Source organism: Cervus canadensis, chromosome 18 (genome assembly GCF_019320065.1).
Source record: "Cervus canadensis isolate Bull #8, Minnesota chromosome 18, ASM1932006v1, whole genome shotgun sequence".
NCBI lineage: Eukaryota > Metazoa > Chordata > Mammalia > Artiodactyla > Cervidae > Cervus > Cervus canadensis.
Genome location: NC_057403.1, coordinates 62290188 through 62310319, shown reverse-complemented (window position 1 = coordinate 62310319; position 20132 = coordinate 62290188). Strand labels below are relative to the sequence as shown.

At 50.6% G+C, this 20132-nt stretch overlaps 2 long non-coding RNA genes across 2 annotated transcripts in view; one reads left to right on the top strand and one right to left on the bottom strand.

Annotated features, from left to right (window-relative positions):
* Positions 1–20132, bottom strand: part of LOC122421087 — a 37126-nt gene that overhangs the window by 15133 nt on the left and 1861 nt on the right. The gene's annotated exons all lie outside the window — the stretch shown is intronic.
* Positions 18–19416, top strand: LOC122421088. The gene is made up of 3 exons (XR_006263438.1): positions 18–29; positions 3629–3632; positions 19253–19416. It is a non-coding gene; the product is annotated as an uncharacterized LOC122421088 (long non-coding RNA).

The window sequence follows — 20132 nt, the reverse complement described above, 5'->3', positions numbered from 1 at the left end:
GAAAATATGAGAAGCCACAGTTCAGTTCAGTCGCTCAGTCGTGTCCGACTCTTTGCGACCCCATGAACCACAGTACGCCAGGCCTCCCTGTCCATCACCAACTCCAGGAGTCCACCCAAACCCATGTCCATCAAGTCGGTGATGCCATCCAACCATCTCATCCCCTGTCATCCTCTTCTCCTGCCCTCAATCTTTCCCAGCATCAGGGTCTTCTCCAATGAGTCATCTCTTCGCATCAGGTGGCCAAAGTATTAGAGTTTCAGCTTCAACATCAGTCCTTCCAATGAACACCCAGGACTGATCTCTTTCAGGATGGACTGGTTGAATCTCCTTGCTGTCCAAGGGACTCTCAAGAGTCTTCTCCAACACCACAGTTCAACAGCATCAATTCTTCCGTGCTCAGCTTTCTTTATAGTCCAACTCTCACATCCATACATGACCACTGCAAAAACCATAGCCTTGACCAGATGGACCTTTGTTGGCAAAGTAATGTCTCTGCTTTTTAATATGCTATCTAGGTTGGTCATAACTTTCCTTCCAAGGAGTAAGCGTCTTTTAATTTCATGGCTGCAGTCACCATCTGCAGTGATTTTGGAGCCCAGAGAAATAAAGTCAACCATTGTTTCCACTGTTTCCCCATCTATTTGCCATGAAGTGATGGGACCAGATGCCATGATCTTAGTTTTCTGAATGTTGAGCTTTAAACCAACTTTTTCACTCTCCTCTTTCACTTTCATCAAGAGGCTTTTTAGTTCCTCTTCACTTTCTGCCACAAGGGTGGTGTCATCTGCATATCTGAGGTTATTGATATTCCTCTGGGGCAATCTTGATTCCAGCTTGTGCTTCCTCCAGCCCAGCGTTTCTCATGATGTACTCTGCATATAAGTTAAATAAGCAGGGTGACCATATACAGCCTTGACGTACTCCTTTTCCTATTTGGAACCAGTCTGTTGTTCCATGTCCAGTTCTAACTGTTGCTTCCTGACCTGCATACAGGTTTCTCAAGAGGCAGGTCTGGTGGTCTGGTATTCCCATCTCTTTCAGAATTTTCCACAGTTTATTGTGATCCACACAGTCAAAGGCTTTGGCATAATCAATAAAGCAGAAATAGATGTTTTTCTGGAACCAGCCACCAGTGACAGACAGAGGGAAGCTCGGTCCCTCTGAAGTTCTGAAAGCAATCCTCTTGCTTTTTTGTGAGAAGCCACAGCGGGGCTTTAAATAAGGAGTAGCATCATCTGCTTTTTAAAAAGTAAATGAGCCTCATGCTAACAGGGAGGTGAATTTGGGCAGAGCTGCCCAGAAGTTGAAACCCCTACTTAGAAGCCTTGGATGGAGTTCTGCCCGTTCACAGCTCCCGCCTGGATTGCTTTCTGAACTTCAGAGGAACCGAGCTTCCCTCTGTCACTGGTGGCTGGCAGTTGAGACATCATCTTGCCAGGATCCAGGGTCACTTCCTTCCGCTTCCCTGGATCTGGTCTAGTGTCTTCCGGCATTTGCCCCATTCTTCCTGCCTCCAGCCTAACAAAACCCCTGAGGATTGCCTGTGCCTGCCTCAAAACTGGAGATTCCACACCCCGAAAACCGCTTTGAGCAGTGAGTGCAGGTTGTCTGGGCCGACACCGGCACCTCTCGTCTGCAGCTGGGGCTCAGCGGGGGAGGCCTCCTGTGCTCCGCGGGTTGCTGAGGTTACTGAGAGAGACAAAAGGCGGGGCAGCGCATGGGGCAGTGGAGGGAGAGCAGGGCTGAGCGGGGAACCCTGCGATTCGGGGGCGTCCTGGCATGGGGACAGCTGGAGGCCTGGGGGGCAGTGGCTTCAGGTCATCTTGCTCAGGACAACAGACCGGGTAATGTTAGCACAAGCCTGGCTTCCACTGTGCTGAGGACCAGCCTCAGGGCGGGCCTGGCTTCTGGGTACAAGGCAGCCTGAAGAGTGGGTCCAGGATGGCCAGGCCTGGGGAAGGAAGAGGCCGCTGACGGGTGCCCTGCGGAGACAAAGACTTGTCATCGGGGGAGCGGACCACCCAGAGGAGTGGATAGGAAAACGTGACCTCAAGGGGGTCAAGCTGGTGAGGGTGTCAGCATGGCCCCCCTGTGGCCTCAGGAGGTCAAGGGTGCACAGAGGTCAAATGACAACAGCAGCTACCCCCAGACCGGTTCGTGGTGGTAATAACAGTGAGACAGGCTGGCACCCGGACAGAGGTCTCCTTGAGGAACGAAACACAAGGAAACCATAAGGGGCTAAAAATAACTGTGCAGGGGGCAATGGGCAAATTCTGGACAAAAAGATACCAAAAAAGACCCCCAAACCCTGACACTCTGGAGAGCTGAGATCAAAAACAGGGTGTCAAGAGCAGACAAGTACAGTGCGTGTCCCCCAGAGGCAGGCGACCCCCTAAGCCGCCCCCTGGCTCCCCCAACACGGGACCAGCGGCCCCCTGGGAGAGCAGGCTGGGGGCCTGTTCCATGGCCTCAGCCTTCCCACCGCAGTAGGCCCCGGTAAAGCCCCACCCAAACTTCCTGCCGGCCTCTGTCAGTGTCCCGTGACGGGAAGGCCAAGAGCCCTGGCTGGAGTCAGCCTTGGCGACGCCCATCGTGGGGCACCTGTCCCCTTCCAGGGAGGGCATCGGGCACCTCTGGGGCCCCGGGCGCAGCCTCCCCGCAGGTGACGAGTGGCCGCCTGGACACATTGTTCTTCATCGCCACGTTTGGTGAGGCGGCCTTCCTGGCCCCGGGCCCGCGGGAGTCTCCTTCAGGAGACACTCTGCCCTCCCCTCTGCCCCTCTCCCTCTCCTCCATCCTCTCCTCCAGAGAGTGGGCATCGGGCAGCCACAGCATCACTCTCTGAGCCTGTGAGCCCTGCCCGCTCTGGCTGGCGTGGCTCCCCTGCCAGGCGACGCAGAGGTGGGGGGTTCACTGACACCGCGCAGACCCCAGTCCAGTGGGCTCTCCCCGACGGCAGCTTCTGAAAGACGTGCAAGCCTCCTCCCATGTTGTGGCTGGGTCTGGCCGTTCCTGTCCTCCGACCTGTTTTCCTGCCTCTGCCTCCGTCTCACTCCTCCTGTCCCTCCTCCCTCTATGCCCCCCTCTATGTCCTCACCCCACACTGCCTTCCCCTCACCCTAAAGACGTCCTCTCTGCGTCTGTAAGTTTTCATCATTCATCTCTCTGTTTTAGGCTTCCCAGGTGGCTCAGTGGTAAAGAATCCACCTGCCAATGCAGGAGACGCAGGTTCAATCCCTGGGTCAAGATCCCCTGGAGGAGGAAATGGCAACCCACTCCAGTATTCTGGCCTGGAGAATTCCATGGACAGAGGAGCCTGGCAGGCTATAGTCCATGGGGTCGCAAAGAGCTGGACACAACTGAGTGACTAACACTTTCACTTTCTCTCAATTCTAATACCTTCTTGCAGCTGGATTTTACTGTCCCAAGATGAGAGAATGGACTGAGGTTCCCTATGTTCAGGCATTTGTAGTTTGTTATGCCCGATGTCCGAATCCCCGAGCGGGAAGAGAGAAGGCTTCCAAGACAATGCAACTCGCAAAAAGGGAAGTTTATTACTGTCTCGAGCCAGGGCTTTCTGCCACAAACATCACAGTGGTGCAGGGTCAGAAAGCCCTGGCTCAAGCTTGGTACACAAATTTATAAGATATGCAAAAGCGGTTAGTAGCTGGCTTAAGCGGATTGGTTACATGTTTGCAAAGTAATTCTATCGGTACAGACTTTCGCGGGCTTTTCAGCTCTCCCTTTGTTCTTACTGGGCGCATATTGATTGGCTGGCTCCAGGTTACCTGATGGGGGTAGGGAATCTTACCATTTCGGGGGAAGCTAAAACTTAGGTCCAGGCCGCCCGTCATGGTATTAACCCTGGCAGCCTCACATTCCCCCCTGTCTTCTTGTTCCTGTAGAGGAATCCTTCTCTTCATCCTGGGCTACCATCTGATATTGCTGCCTCAATACCATAATCTGAATGGTATTTAGACGTTCTTTAATAAATGACATTAGCCGGTTTAAAATACAAGGGCCAAATGTGAGTGTTAATAATAGCACTATAAGCGGGCCCAGGAGGGTGGAAACTAAGGTGGTCAGCCAGGGGGAGCGTTGAAACCAAGACTCAAACCATCCCTGCTGGGCCTCCCGTTCCCTCTTTCGTTGCGCCAGCCCTTCTCTTACTTTTGCCATAGATTCTCTTACCACTCCTGTATGGTCTGCATAGAAACAACATTCTTCTCCCAGAGCCGCGCAGACCCCACCCTGTTGGAGAAAAATCAAGTCCAATCCTCTCCTATTCTGCAAGACCACCTCAGACAAGGAAGTCAGAGACTTCTCTAAGTGGCTGATTGATTCTTCTATGCGAGTTATATCTTCATCTATGGCGGCTCGTAGGGAAGAAAACCCTTGGCCTTGCAGAGATAGTGAAGCTATTCCTGTCCCTGCTCCTGCCAGCCCAAGACTGAACAAGGCTGCCATGGTGATCGCACTGATTGGCTCTCTCTTTTGTCTTGGCAATTCTCGGTCCCAATGTGAGTACATAACCTCTTCAGAGTGGTATAAGATTTTTGGCATTACAGCAACCAGAACACAGAATTCTTGACTCTGGTTAAAAACCTTCACATTTAAACATGGGGTTAGCCCAGTATGTGAACAAATCCACCAGCCCCCAACCTCTGGCACAATCCAATTTTTGCCATATAAGCGTAGGTTACTAATAGTCCGGGCACAGAGGGAAGTTTTATCATGTGGCACTGTGCCCAAACAGAGTCCCTGTCCCCAAACTTCATTCATTGTGAGGCCAACCTTGCGTTCTTCCCATCGGCATGGGGGTGGGTTCTGGCCTGAAGATAAGTGGTAAGAGACATTGAGGCCTATGGCCTCATAGAAGGGGGGGTGAAGATTATAACAAAGCCAACAGGACTGGGTTGCATTAGGGTTGGTATGGTTTAAGACCGTAAAGGCTGCATTCACTAAGGCCCATAGGGGGTCCTGAATTGCTGAGCTAATGGTAACAGCCAGAGGGCCAGGGGTTTCTGTCAGTTTGCCTCTGAGGCTCGGGGTAGAGGAGATGTTAAATGTTCCTGGCAAGCTTGGTCTGAAGGGGGTTGGCTTGGGGGTCGCCTTGTGCCCCTGTAATGCTTTGACCAGATTGCGGCCTAAACTATGTACCTGCACCGGCTCAATAACCTGTTTAATGATTAAAAGCTCGCCTGGGTAGGGGCCGGGCCAATTTACGTGAAGCTGAAAACCCCAAGTCAGTCCTGAGGTCCAGCGGTTTTCTTTCTTCACCCGTTCCTGGTTAAATCGTACTCGTACCTGAGGCCCCTGGTGTCTACGGTCCTTGAAGGTGAAGCTAACTAGATCTCTGTTTCCGACATCCCACCTCTGGGGTCCATCACAAGAGGTCACACAACTCCAGCTCCTGCAATAATAGCTTTCTATGCCACCACAGGTTTTCCAGTTATTTTTTACATAGCCCGGGCAAGCCCAAAACCCCAACCTATGGTTTTTTATCCCATCCCTATAGTACTTATCATGGAGACCGTCCTGCTTTGCGAAGAGGCTTGAGAGGTCGAAGTTCAGGTCCGGCCACCAGGTGTTTGGAGGGTGGATTCCTGAGGTCTCATTGAGCAGCTCATGAGTTTGCCCGTCGTTGAGTTTCCATGTGATCTTAGCAGGTTGATGGGGGTTATGACTGGTCGCTCCTGGGTCGATGAGAGCTGCCATCAGCAGGAGAATTAGGAGGTCTCCCAGCGGACGAGTTTCAGTTTCAAAGGATTTGACGGGTGAGGACTCGCCTTCCATTCTGCTCGCGCTTTTTCCTGTTCTTCCGATGTGGCTTGCCGCACGTGATTGCAATGAACCCAGGGTCCAATCCCGTCGACCTTGACAGCGGTAGGAGTGGTAAGGAGAACAACATAAGGGCCTTTCCATCTAGGTTCTAATACTTTAGATTGGTGTCGTTTTACCCAAACCCAATCACCTGGGCCAATATTATGTGAGGGGAGGGCCCTCTTGTTTTGGCCCTCATGTATCTCTCGAATCAATTTCCAAACATGGTTATGCACCTTACTTAATGCTATCAGAGTTTGCTGGAATTGTCCCAAAGTAGGGGGTGGCAGACATTTTCCTTCGAAAATAGGATACACAGGAGGGGGTCTTCCATACAGAATCTCAAAAGGAGTAAGATTCAGCTTATAAGGGGTGTTACGTGCCCGAAAGAGTGCAAAGGGGAGGAGAGTCACCCAGTCCCCGCCAGTCTCTATTGCCAACTTTGTCAAAGTTTCTTTTAAGGTCCGATTCATTCTCTCAACCTGTCCTGAGCTCTGGGGATTATATTCGCAATGTAACTTCCATTTCGTCCCCAGAGCTTGGGCCAGCCCTTGTACAATCTGGCTCACAAAGGCAGGTCCATTATCAGAGCCCATAGTCACTGGCAGCCCATACCTAGGCACTATCTCCTCTAAGATCTTTTTAGCAACCACTATTGCTGTCTCTCCCTTAGTGGGGAAAGCTTCCACCCACCCCGAGAAGGTATCTACCAGTACCAACAGATAGCGGTACCCATACTTGCCTGGCCTTACCTCGGTGAAATCTATCTCCCAATGTTGCCCTGGCTTTTCCCCTCGGTACCTCGTTCCCGAGTGCTGCTTCTTCTCTGCCCTCATCAGCTGGCACGCTTTGCAGGCTTGAATTATCTCTCGTACAGTTACATTTTGACGAGGGAACCTCAGGCAGGCCATCTGGAGAAGCGTTAGGGTCTTTTTTTCTCCCAAGTGTGTAGTTGTGTGCAGGTGTTCACACAGGTGACGACCCAGGGAGGCAGGCAAGATCAGGTTGTTGTTTTGGTCTCGGTACCATCCATCTTGGTCATCTTTCTGGAGGGTGGTATCCTTGTTGATCCAGGCGAGATCGGGGAGGGAATATTCGGGAACTGGTGGCAAGGTCCCCATACCAGGGGGTGGAAGTCCCACGGCTAATATGGGGGCGGCATAGTCCTGGCTAGCCGCTTCTCGAGCGGCCGCATCAGCAGCACGATTGCCCAGCGCCTTAGGGTCTTCTCCCTTCTGGTGACCGGGGACATGTACTATCGCTACTGCCCGGGGCAGCTGGACAGCTTCCAAAAGCCTGCGAATCTCAGGCAGATTTTTGACCTCTTTTCCCTCAGCTGTCCGAAATCCCCTTTCTTGGTATATGGGACCTTGAATATGGGCAGTGCTGAAAGCATATCGGCTGTCAGTAAAAATGGTGACTCTCTTCCCTTTGGCTTGCTCCAGAGCCTGTATTAGGGCAATCAATTCTGCTTTTTGTGCAGAAGTGTTTGGGGGTAGTGTCTCAGCCCATATCGTCTGCCCTGAATCATCAACTATGGCTGCTCCCGCCTTCCTTTGCCCATCTTTCACATAATTGCTCCCATCGGTGAACCATACTAGCTCACTGTTGCTTAGGGGTACATCAGTTAAGTCTTTTCGTGCCGCCAGGGCCTCAGCCAGTATCTCACTGCAATCATGGAGAGGGCTGTCCTTCTCTGGGTTGGGTAGGAGCGTGGCCGGATTTAGGAAGCAAGGGGTCTGAAAACGCACCCGTGGGGCATCGAGCAGCAAGGCCTGGTAGTGTGTCAAGCGGGCATTGGAGATCCACTTACCCGGCGGCTGCTTTAAAACCCCTTCCACGGCGTGGGGGGTGTAAACCGAGAGTTGCTGTCCATACGTCAACTTGTCAGCGTCGCGGACGAGGAGGGCTGTAGCTGCAATGATGCGAAGGCAAGGGGGCCACCCAGCGGCCACCGGGTCTAATCGCTTCGAAAGGTATGCTACCGGCCGCTTCCATGGTCCCCATTGTTGAGTCAAGACCCCCTTTCCTATTCCTTGCTTTTCATCTATGAACAGCTGGAATGGCTTATTTGGGTTAGGCAGGGCAAGGGCTGGGGCTTCTAGTAGGGCCCGTCTGAGTGTCTGGAAAGCCTGTTTCATTGGCTCAGTCCAAGTCCACTTTGGGGTCTCTTTACTTCCCTCATATAAGGGCCGGGCCTTCTCAGCAGACCCCATAATCCACAGTCTGCAATATCCAACAGTCCCCAGAAACTCTCTCACCTGGCGGGGGTTTTTGGGCTCTGGTATCTGCAATATTGTTTCTTTCATGGCCTGGGTTAGCCACCTTTGCCCCTGCCTGATCTTATACCCCAAATAGGTGACCTCTTGCCGGGCTATTTGTGCCTTCTTTGCGCTAGCGCGATACCCCAAGATGCCTAGGGTCTGTAATAGGTCCCCAGTGGCACGGCTGCAAGCTTCCTCTGTGGTTCCAGCCAACATAAGGTCATCTACATATTGTAGCAGAATGACCTCTGGGTGGCAAGCCCGATATTCGTAGAGGTCCTCACTCAGAGCCTCATTAAACAAGGTAGGGGAGTTCTTGAACCCCTGTGGGAGGCGGGTCCAAGTTAATTGTACTACTGGTTGGCCCTCCTCCTCAGTCCACTCAAAGGCAAATATCTCTTGGCTCTGGACTGCCAGGGGTAGGCTGAAAAAGGCATCGTTCAAGTCCAGCACAGTGTACCAAGTGTACTCAGGCAGTAAACTGCTCAGGAGGGTATACGGGTTAGGGACAGTTGGGTGTATGTCACTCACCCGTTTGTTGACTTCTTGCAGGTCTTGGACAGGTCTGTAATCTGTCCCCCCAGCTTCTTCACCGGCAGTAAGGGGGTGTTCCAAGGGGATCGGCATCGCCTGAGAATTCCGGCCTCCATGAGCCGTCGAATGTGGGGAGTGATCCCCTGCCGAGCTTCTTGGCTCATAGGGTACTGTCTCACCCTCACAGGAACTGCCTCGGCCTTTAGCTCGATGACGACCGGATGTCTCTGTTTAGCTAGTCCCATTCCTGCTGTTTCTGCCCAGGCCAATGGATATTTATGGACCCACGGTTGTACATCTAGTGCTATGGTCTCTGAGGGCTTAGGCGCAAAAAGTCTGTATTCATCCCTTAAGGCTAGGGACAAGACATGTATCGGTTGTCCAAGTCCATCCGTGACTGACATTCCCCCGGGGTCAAAATGGATCTGAGCATTAACTTTAGTCAACAAGTCTCTTCCAAGTAGAGGGGCTGGGCATTCTGGTATCACCAAAAACGAATGGGACACCTGGTGGGTCCCTAGATTTACTTTCCGTTCTGTGGTCCAACAATATCTTTTTGTCCCCGTGGCTCCTTGCACTAAGCTGGCTTTCTTAGACATTGGTCCCAGTTTTTGATTTAAAACAGAGTGTTGGGCGCCAGTATCCACCATGAAGCCAACGGGTTTCCCCTCCACATGTATGGTTACCCAGGACTCGGGGAGGGGTGCCGAGTCTCGACTCCCCTAGTCACTGTCTTCCCCCGCATATAGAACTCGAGTTCCGGGGGGGATTTTCTCTCTCTGGGTCATTCCTCTCCTTGAGTCCCTCTTAGGGCACTCGTTTTTCCAGTGCCCCTGTTCTTTGCAGTAGGTGCACTGATCCTTCTTTAGGGCCTGCCTTTTTGGTTTTTCTTTTTCTCCCGTCCGGGGGTCTCGAGGTTCCCTCAATTCTGTTCCGGCCTTTAACCCCACAAAAAGAATCTGGGCTAGCTCCTTCTGGTTCTTCCGGTTTTCCCTCGCCCTATGTTCCCTATCTTCTTTCCTGATCTTTTCCGCTAATTCCCTTTCCTCCCGCCGAATTCGCTCTTCCCTTTCTTCTGGGGTCTCCCTATTATTAAATACCTTTTCAGCTATTTTCAGTAAATCCTGTATTGTCTGTTCTCCCAATCCCTCTACCTTTTGTAATTTCTTCCTAATATCTGGGGCTGCCTGATTCACAAACGCTAACAAAACTGCAGCGCGTGACTCCTCAGCCTGGGGGTCCATAGGTGTATATTGCCTGAAAGCTTCCATCAGCCTCTCTAGGAAGGCTGCCGGGCTTTCAGTGGGCTCTTGCCTTACTAAATTTACCTTTGCCAGATTTGTCGGCTTTCTTGCTGCAGCCCGCAGGCCAGCCATTAGAGTCTGGCGGTACACTCGGAGACGCTCCCTACCTTCCACCCGCTCAAAATCCCAGTTAGGCCGCAACAGAGGAAACCCCTCGTCCACAAGATGAGGCTGGGCGGTTGGCCTCCCGTCGACCCCTGGTACCCGTTTCCGCGCCTCTGCCAGAATTCGCTCCCGTTCTTCCGTGGTGAAGAGCACCTGCAACAGCTGCTGACAATCATCCCAGGTGGGATTATGAGTAAACAAAATGGAATCTAAGAGGTCAATGAGGCCTTGGGGCTTCTCTGAGAAAGGAGGGTTTTGGGTCTTCCAATTGTACAGGTCACTCGTGGAAAAGGGCCAGTACTGATAGGTTCGCTCTCCGTCCGGGTTAGTTGGTCCCACTCGGATGGGGAGCGCCTGAACAGTGGATGAAGGTAACTCTGGGTCCCCAGGGTCTTGCTTACCCCTATCTCCCTTAGTTTTCCCCCGGGTCCCCAATGCCGGTCCCCCCTCACGGTCGGTTCCCGTTGGCCCTCTTAATCCTCTCGGTTCACCTGTGGGAGCTTCTCTCCTCGGAGGGGATTGCAAGGAGGGCACATATGGCGGAGGCCTTATCTCCGTTTCTAGATCTATCAGGTTTGGATAAGATGATTCCTGAAGGACTGGTTTTGGGTCCTCTTTCTTTTTGGTTTCCTCCGGGGGGGTCTCCATCACCAGGACCTGTGAACTGGAGGAACTAGGAAGTTTGTAAACAAAAGGTTTTAACCATTTAGGCGGATTTTCTACTAGATCCTGCCAGACCATGACATAGGGGACTTGACTCGGATGGCCCCAGGGATCAGGAGCCATAATCTTCTCCTTCACAGCCTGTATGATGGACGGTTGAAAGGTGCCTTCCGGAGGCCATCCAACCTGAAAGGCGGGCCACTCTGCAGAACAAAGAGTTATTAATTTACCTTTTTTGACTAGCAAAGACAAGTCATGGGCCCTGGCCCTGACATCCGAAAAATGGTCAGTCATGAGAGAAAGTGGGGTAGATTCTCCCTGCCCCATGGTCAAAGAATAAACGGTAAGGAAGAGAGAGAATAAGTCAGAAGTGAGAAAGAACGATGCACCAGAAGAGAACGAGACTAGAGACAATGCCGGCACACACACACAAAAACACGGAGAGCCAAAGACAAACACACGGACAAACAAACGTCGGCCGACGACACAGCGCTGGGTTTTCGGGCCCCCTGAATTTTCTTGCCTCCCGGTAGCAGATTCACCTTACCGAATGACGTCCGCTGTTCACCAGGCTCGGGGTCGGGAGAGGAACTTTCCTTCCCGCGGAGTCGGCTGCCCCCCAGCGCGTCCGCTGGCCTTGGCCTTACGCCGGCTTGCTCCCCCTTTATAAAAAAAACCTTCTCTCGGAGTCGGCTGCCGCCCAGCGCGTCCGCTGGCCCCGGCCTTACGCCGGCTTGCTCCCCCTGCTTCCTGAGCACCGGTGTTATTATTTATCCTTCCCCTTTGTCCTGTAAGCGTTCTCTTCTCCCTGTCAAGGGATCCCGGACGAGCCCCCAAATGTTATGCCCGATGTCCGAATCCCCGAGCGGGAAGAGAGAAGGCTTCCAAGACAATGCAACTCGCAAAAAAAGGGAAGTTTATTACTGTCTCGAGCCAGGGCTTTCTGCCACAAACATCACAGTGGTGCAGGGTCAGAAAGCCCTGGCTCAAGCTTGGTACACAAATTTATAAGATATGCAAAAGCGGTTAGTAGCTGGCTTAAGCGGATTGGTTACATGTTTGCAAAGTAATTCTATCGGTACAGACTTTCGGGGGCTTTTCAGCTCTCCCTTTGTTCTTACTGGGCGCATATTGATTGGCTGGCTCCAGGTTACCTGATGGGGGTAGGGAATCTTACCATTTCGGGGGAAGCTAAAACTTAGGTCCAGGCCGCCCGTCATGGTATTAACTCTGGCAGCCTCACATAGTTCTTTACCAAAACCCTGCTCTACAAGGTTGCTATAATCAAAAGCCTGGGGAATGATCTCCTTCTAACCTTCCCCAGCTCTCAGGGGTGGGGGAAACCAAGTCTCCCCTGCTTCTCCAGAGCCACCTACTTCCCCAGATCCTTCTGGTGGGTCCCAAACTCCAGCTCCCTGCATCCCTTTATGCCCTCCGTGACCCCAGAGGGGAGAGACTAGTCCTCTGGGTAACTTGTAGTGGAACATCCTATCACCCAGGATCAGGGCAATATGCTCTCTTAAAGATAAAGTGAAAGTGTTGGTCACTTAGTCATGTCCGACTCCTTGCGACCCCATGTGTAGCCTGCCAGGCTTCTCTGTCCATTGAATTCTCCAGGCCAGAATGCTGGAGTGGGTTGCCATGCCCTCCTCCAGGGGATCTTCCCCACCCAGGGATCGAACCCGGGTCTCCCGCATTGCAGGTGGATTCTTTACCGTCTGAGCCACCAGAGAAGCTCATGCTCTCTTAGGGAAGTGGTAAATAGCAAAGAGGCAATCAGAGTACATGTGCCCTTCTCCTGAACTGATTTAGCCCAATGCAGAGACTGGGCCGGTTCTCTGAGGACTCTAGTAAGTTTGCTGAAGGGTTTCCGGCTCTAACTCTGGCCTGTGACTGAACTTGGAAGGATGTCCTAACAGTCCACTCCACTTGCTGTGGTCCTGAGGAAAAACAGAGACCCTGGGCAGCAGTCCAGGGCATATGCTGACCAGCTTGCCAGGGACTGCTGGGGTCCAGCCTCAGCAGGATCCAGGGGTACCCTCAGGATGAACGGCGCTGGTGAGAGAGAGAGAGAGAAAGAGATCAGACTGGGGTGTGCAGCAAGGTCTGGCGGTGCTTTATTTTTCACTGTAGCTCTTACACCCTAAGTTAGTACATTTCTAAGGGGAAGATAAGCACACAGAGTTAGTTTAACATTACATCAGCTTGTCCTTCACGAAACCAGGATGTTTTCTGCATACTTCTTTGTTTATGAGAATCTTTTTCCATAGTAGATTTTTCTACATTATCTTCTGGCCTTGGGGCCTATTGCCATTTTATGACCTAGGTGAATGCAAAGCTGTTTTCCATAATCTATGCTTTATTGTTCCATTTTGCCTTGAGCTTAACAGAAAACAGAAAAGTTGCAGTCTCATGGTACAGCAGGTTGCAACATAGTAGAAATACAATCCTGTTAACACAAAGGTCAGTCCTTTTGCAGAAGTTATCAGTTAAATTTATCTAAAAGGTTTACCACACAAAGACTCTGCAGGTCCAGTGAGGCAGCCCCTGTTTAGAATTCCTGGTTAAAATTAACAATTATCTTATTGTTTCCACACTAGGGCTAAACTCTTATTTTTCTAAATCTTTAACTATATTAACAATAGTTTCCACTGCACAACCTCAGCACATTAAGAGCAAAAACACAGAAAGCAAGCATTGACCCAATAACCACTTTTAGAATAATATTTTTGTGTTCTCTAATAGGGCTTCCTCACCCCCGAAGGCTCTGTGCCTATTAGGGCCTTTTGTGTGATCAGGTTCTTTATGCTGTTTATGATTAAGGTGTTGTGAGCAGTCATGTGCATTAGTACGCATTTGCCAAGCAGGCTAGAATGCCAGCAAAGGGGTCTAAATTGAAACACTCCTTTCATCCTGGATAATCTTATAGGATACCACTGTCCAGGGGACATATTGATTAAAGTTCTAAGTTGATTCTGTTTGGAGAGAGGTCGGGGAAGGCCATCTACCTGTGTCACAGAAATTAGGGAGTAGTCTAATATAGCAAGCATCAGAAAGACAGAGATCATCTTTAAGGTGAGCACCGGGGCAGCTTTTCGAAATCCCTGAAGTCCTGATCTGCCTTGCTTGTCAGGTCTCCTCTTCACGACCTTGTCATGGGTGGGATCTTGTATGCTGGCTCCTGGCAAGGGACCAACCTGGGCATTTTGTTATGAGTGGAGACGGAGTCCCAGTCAGGCGCCCCACTGGAAATGCAGCTTTCAGGGGGGAACAGAAGCCAGGAAGCTCACAACTCAGTGTGTATAGAAGGAGCGGGAAAGTGTGTCAGAAGCCAGTTAATATGAAAAGGTTAAAGCAATGATCCAAGATGAAAAAAAAAATTCAGCCCTCTTTCAGGGATGCCTTGTGCAGGCTTTTAGAATATTCACAAATACTGATGCATCTACTCCTGAGACTCAATACAGCTGGGACAACACCTCATCAGCCAGTCTGCTTCTCATTTTAGGCACAGTCTCCAGAAGTTAAATGAGGCCCACAAACCCTGATGCCCCAACTCCTAGAGATGTCGGTTGGGGTATTAATAATTGAGAATAAGCTGAGGAGGAAGAGAGAACCCAATGTGAAAACATAGAGGCCAGGGGTCAAGTGAAACTGATGGTCATAGCTGTCAGCCATGCCTTGTGACCTCAGGACAACCCAAAGGGGCAAGGAAGTTTCACCATCTGTCAGGAGGTAAGACCAGCCAGGGAAATGCTTCAAATGCAAGTCACCCGGCCCGCAGGCCCTGAAGTGCCTGAAGGAGCCCCTCAGCCCCTGCCGGCCTGCAGACGGAAAGGTTGTTCCAAATGGTGCTGTCCCCGTCCTGAAGGGGCGCAGGGGTCTTGTTCCTGAGAGGGCCACACCGACACCTGATGTGGCCCAGGGCTTCCGGCGGCTCACCCACAGCAGGTGTCTGTCTCCAGCGGGGAGCCCCGGGTGGTGCCTGATGTGCCTGGTAAGAAAATCAGTTTTCCAGTTGATAGAGGACTCACTTCCTCTGTCCTGACCTCTCACGTTGGGCCGCTTTCCTCCAAAAGCTGTACCATGAGCGAGGTCCACTGAAAGCCTCACACCCGTCTCTTTACTCGGCCTCTCAGTTTGAACGAGTGTCCTCCGTCCACGGAATTTTCCAAGCATGAGTACTAGAGTGGAGTGGGTTGCCATTTCCTTCTCCATCTTCCCAACCTAGGGATCGAACCCAGGTCTCCTGAGACCTGGGTTCGATCCCTGGGTTGGGACGATCCCCTGGAGAAGGGAAAGGCTACCCACTCCAGTATTCTGGCCTGGAGAATTCCATGGGGTCACAAAGAGTCAGACACAACTGAGTGACTTTCACTCACCCACTCAGTCTGAACAGTGTTTGACCTCATGTGCCTTTCTGGTTGTGTCGGGGTTGAAAAGTCGGGGCATGCCCCGGGAAAGTGCTGCAAGGCAAATTCCAGAGGCTGGCTAAACTTCCAGGGGCTGGCCCCCTGCAGCCTGGTCCAATCAGGTACCAACATAGAGCCCTCGGACACTGACCACCGATGTAGCCCGCGCTTTCTTCCTTATATGAAAAGACCTGGCCTGGACTCCGGCCCGGACTATAAAACCCCTCCCCACCCCTCATACCTTGCAGACTCCCTTTGTCTCCTCACTCACCCGCCCCCAGGAGTTCTGCCCGAGAGCGACGCTTAATAAAGGCCTTTACCACCGGTCCTTAGAGGCGGCTTTTTTCCTCCCGCGACGTTTTTCCTAACAGGGGTGTCCTGCCCCATTACTGGGGAGACACCTTCCCGTCTCCCTTGGAGCCATAGTACAGTTAGGCCTCGAGCAGCCACTTTCCTGAGAAATCAGTTGGAAGAACAAGGACCTGTTCCCAGCCATATTCTACACACAGTAAACCCTGCAGTTTGGGGCAAAGGAATTCCTGGGGAAGCTATAAGTGTCCAACCTGTAAAAATTAGCCTTAAGCCAGAAGTTGCTTATCGTAACAAAAGACAGGACTGCATAAAGTTGGAAGCAAAATAAGGTTTACAACCTCTCATAAATTTTTAAAACATGGCCTCTTAGTACCCTGTCAGTCTCCTTGTAATCTCCTGTTCTGCCTGTTGTTCGGCCAAATGGGGAATATCGAACGGTACAAAACCTCAGAGCAGTGAATGAGGCAGTGACCTGATACACCCCCTATGGCCAATCCTTACAGTGTATCAGTCCAGATTCCTGGAGATGCCAAGTGGTTCACTGTGCTTGACCTCAAGGATGCCTTCTCTTGAATCCCATTTCAACCCTCATCTCACTGTTTGCCCGTAAGTGGACTAACCCCTACTCAGGGCAAATGCAACGATACAGCTGGACAGATTTACCTCAGGGTTATCGGGACAGTCCACACTTGTTCACACACGACCTAGGAAACTAAGGGAAATGCATGCAGAAGGGGCCACGATGCAGCACACGGGTGATATACTGGAAAAATGCAAACCAAAACTACAACCAGGGTCACCGGCGCCAGTCATCAGCGAATCTACGACAATAAATGGAGACCCCCATGGAGAAAAGGGGACCCTCCTACACTGCTGCTGGGAATGGAAACCTCTAAAAAGTCACTATGGAGAACCACATGCAGGTCCCTCACAAAACAAAAGCAGAGCTGGCGTCAGATCCTGCAACCCCACTCCAGGTCCTATATCCGGGTAAACCATCCTTCCAAAAAACACATGCAGCGGAACGTTCAACACCACACTGCTTAGACAGCCAAGGCTTGGACATCCACAGTGACCTTCCCCAGAGGGATGGATTCATACAATGTGCGATGCATATTCCAGGGACTATCAGTCATACAGAGAGAAGGAAAGCATGCGAATTGCAGCAACACTGATGGACCTGAAGGTGATCACACTAAGTAGGACAGAGAAATGCAAATGGCATGTGAGACCACTTAGAGGTGGAATCTAAAAATGGATACACATGAAGTAACTTACCAGACAGACACAGACTCGCAGACAACAAACTCAGAGTTACCCAAGGGAAAGGGAGAGCATGGGGTGGGCAGAGATAGTTTAGGACACTGGGATTGAGCCATACACACTTCCAGATTTGACAGACAGAAGGAAGCCTATGAATAAGGATGTACGGGATAGAACAAGGAGCTCTGTTCAACTCTGTCATAAGCTAGATAAGATCAGAATCCAATAAAACCAGATACATGTATATGTATAATAGAATTAACTTGCTGTGCCCCTCAAATAAATACAACATGGTAAAACAACTCTATCAGAAAATGAAAATCACATGAACGATAACACAGATGCCTCGTTTTCCCTCGCACTTTGGCCCCGTCCATGGGGCCTGAGCGGGCTTGCCTCCCAAAGTGGGACTCTAATCGGGTGCGGGAGTTGGAGACGACGTGCCAGCAGAGGAGCCCCCGGATCCGAGGTGCCAGTCCCCTCCAGATGGGACCACAGGCTCCACACCCGCTCAGGCCCTCCGGGGACCGCAGCGCGTCTGCTGCACCCAGTAACTGGTGGTGGCCCTGGACTGGAAGAGCTCCCATTAGTCACCCTATTTTCACCTCTGCTGGGGGTGGGGTTCCCGCTTCCAGCCTCCTTCCTTAGAGTCACTCCTGACACTAACAGGCAGAGCTGTCTCTGCATAGCACTCTGGAGGTGGGTGGGATCCGTCTGAGGGCTGAAGAGTAAGGGATAAGAAGGAATGACAAGAAGGCAATGGGCGTCTCTTCTGGCACTTTATACTCTTCAACCAGGGAACAGGACCATTGCGAAGGCTCAGGTTGCCCCAGTTCACCGACTGGGACATGAGGAAGTGCCGCTGCCTTATGGCCATTAACTAAAACAACAACTTTAAAACTGGTGCTTATGAACACGATTTATTGCTAACAGCCTCTATGGAGAGCACCCCTAGTGGAGGTGATGGAATTCCAGTTGAGCTATTTCAAATCTTCAAAGATGATGCTGTGAAAGTGCTGCACTCAATATGCCAGCAAATTTGGAAAACTCAGCAGTGGCCACAGGACTGGAAAAGGTCAGTTTTCATTCCAATCCCAAAGAAAGGCAATGCCAAAGAATGCTCCAACTACCGCACAATTGCACTCATCTCACATGCTAGCAAAAGTAATGCTCAAAATTCTCCAAGTCAGGCTTCAACAGTACGTGAACTCTGAACTTCCAGATGTTCAAGCTGGATTTAGAAAAGGCAGAAGAACCAGAGATCAAATTGCCAACATCTGCTGGATCATTAAAAAAGCAAGAGAATTCCAGAAAAATATCTACTTCTGCTTCATTGACTATGCCAAAGCCTTTGATTGTGTGGACCACAACAAACTCTGGATAATTCTGAAAGAGATGGGAATACCAGACAACCTGACCTGCCTCTTGAGAAATATGTATGCAGGTCAGGAAGCAACAGTTAGAACTGGACACGGAACAACAGACTGGTTCCAAATAGGGAAAGGAGTACGTCAAGGCTGTATATTGCCATCCTGCTTATTTAACTTATATGCAGAGTACATCATAAGAAACGCTGGGCTGGAGGAAGCACAAGCTGGAATCAAGATTGCTCAGAGAAATATCAATAATGTCAGATATGCAGATGACACCACCCTTGTGGCAGAAAGTGAGGAACTAAAGAGCCTCTTGATGAAAGTGAAAGAGGAGAGTGAAAAAGTTGGCTTAAAGCTCAATATTCAGAAAACTAAGATCATGGCATCTGGTCCCATCACTTCATGGCAAATAGACGGGGAAACAGTGGAAACAGTGACGACTTTATTTTCTTGGGCTCCAAAATCACTGCAGATGGTGACTGCAGCCATGAAATTAAAAGACACTTGCTCCTTGGAAGAAAAGTTATGACCAACCTAGACAGCATATTAAAAAGAAGAGACATTAATTTGCCAACAAAGGTCTTGTCTAGTCAAAGCTATGGTTTTTCCACTGGTCATGTATGGATGTGAGAGTTGGACTATAAAGAAAGCCGAGCGCCAAAGAATTGATGTTTCTGAACTGTGGTGTTGGAGAAGACTCTTGAGAGTCCCTTGGACTGCAAGGAGATCCAACCAGTCCATCCTAAAGGAAATCAGTCCTGAATATTCATTGGAAGGACTGACGCTGAAACTCTAATACTTTGGTCATCTGATGTGAAGAGTTGACTCATTTGAAAAGACCCTGATGCTGGAAAAGATTGAAGGCAGGAGGAGAAGGGGATGACAGAGGATGAGATGGCTGGATGGCATCACTGACTCGATGGACATGGGTTTGAGTAAACTCTGGGAGTTGGTGAGGGACAGGGAGGCCTGGCGTGCTGCGGTTCATGGGGTCACAAAGAGTCGGACACAACTGAGTGACTGAACTAACTGACCGATGCAGGTTCCTTTCAAAATGACAAAACAGCTAGCTTAAGATACTGCATTCCCACTCTGGGGCCCATATCTGGACAAAATCATCTTCAAAGAGACACATGCAGTCCACCGTGGCCCTGTGAGTAATAGCCAAGCATGGAAAGAACAAACACATCCATCCGCAGGTCAGTCGTGTCCCGCTCTTCTGGCCCCATGGACCGCACCACGCCCGGCCTCCCTGGCCATCACCAACTCCCAGAGTTTACCCAAACCCATGTCCATTGAGTCAGTGATGCCATCCAACCATCTCATCTTCTGTCGTCCCCGTCTCCTTCCACCTTCAGTCTTTCCCAGCATCAGGGTCTTTTCCAATGAGTCAGCTCTTCACATCAGGTGGCCAGAGTATTGGAGTTTCAGCTTCAGCGTCAGTCCTTCCAATGAACACCCAGGACTGATCTCCTTTAGGATGAACTGGTTCGATCTCCTTGCAGTCCAAGGGACTCTCAAGAGTCTTCTCCAACACCACAGTTCAAAAGCATCAATTCTTCAGCACTCAACTTTCTTTATAGTCCAACTCTCACACCCATACATGACCACTGGAAAAACCATGGCTTTGACTAGATGGACGTTTGTTGTCAAAGTACTGTCTCTGTTTTTAATATGTTGTCTAGGTTAGTGGACTGAAAATGTGCTACATATATTCAATGAACTATGTACTCAGCCATAAAAAAGACTAAAACCATGCCATCTGCAGCAACATGGATGGACCGGACATGATCACAGTAATTCAGAGAGAGAAAGACAAACAGCATTTGCTATCACTTACAGGGGGAGTGTACAAGTGGATACACATGAACTAATTTATCAACAGAAGCAGTCTCACAGATTTAGAAAACTTTTTTAAGAGCTACCAAAGTGAAAGAAGGGGCATTTTGGAGGGAGGTAGAGATAATTCACGGACAAGGCAATGGCACCCCACTCCAATACTCTTGCCTGGAAAATCCCATGGACAGAGGAGCCTGGTAGGCTGCAGTCCATGAGGTCACTAAGAGTCAGACACGACTG